Source organism: Penaeus monodon, chromosome 34 (assembly GCF_015228065.2).
Source record: "Penaeus monodon isolate SGIC_2016 chromosome 34, NSTDA_Pmon_1, whole genome shotgun sequence".
NCBI classification, from domain to species: domain Eukaryota; kingdom Metazoa; phylum Arthropoda; class Malacostraca; order Decapoda; family Penaeidae; genus Penaeus; species Penaeus monodon.
In genome coordinates, this window is record NC_051419.1 from 20,907,638 (window position 1) to 20,908,306 (window position 669).

Below are 669 nucleotides of genomic sequence, written 5' to 3' on the forward strand. Positions count from 1 at the left end.
TCGGTGCCTGTTGTTGCGGCTGCCTCGGCCTCGTTTTCGAAGTCGTCGAAGAATGAACGATGGAGAGAGAGCAGGGGCAGAGCAAGATGGGAAGATTAAAAGGAAGAAGAAGATAATAGTGATAAAGGTTAATGGGAAAGTCATCGAGGTATAAAAGATAAAGAGAGGGAATGAACAGAACACGAGAGGAGGGACAGCAGATGATAAGGGATATAAATCGTCGTTGATTTAGGGAAGTCGTTTAGAGATGACGGAAGGAGTAAGAGAAGGGATAGAAAGAGAGAACAGAAGCAGTAGTTGCTTGCTGGTGTGGGTGACATATATAGTATATAAGAAAAGAAACTTGGAAACAGACTGGACGTTGTGAACTGATTCTAAGGAAGAAGACGACAAGAAAATTTGTTACTGGAATGAACCCTCACGAGTGCCTGGTCTCGAGACATATTCTGATACTTATATTTCTCTCCTTATCTCTTTTCCTGTGAAACAAAAGCTCAAAAACAAAACTTAAAATGGAAATAGTAGAATCTGAATCATGTGTGAAAAGGCATCAACTGGAAGCCAAGTAACGCGCGTTAGAATTATCGTTGTGTCCAAAAGAACGGCTTGTGATACGTACATGTGATTACTGTATGTATTACTGTATGTATTCATGAACATGTGAATGAC

The 669-nt window shown here is 40.5% G+C and overlaps 1 protein-coding gene across 1 annotated transcript in view; it reads left to right on the forward strand.

The window, feature by feature from the left end:
* Window positions 1-87, forward strand: part of LOC119594645 (YTH domain-containing protein 1-like) — a gene marked incomplete in the record, with an annotated part of 23,474 nt that extends 23,387 nt beyond the window's left edge. Inside the window, 1 exon segment of the mRNA XM_037943692.1 lies at window positions 1-87.
* Window positions 88-669: the final 582 nt, after the last annotated feature.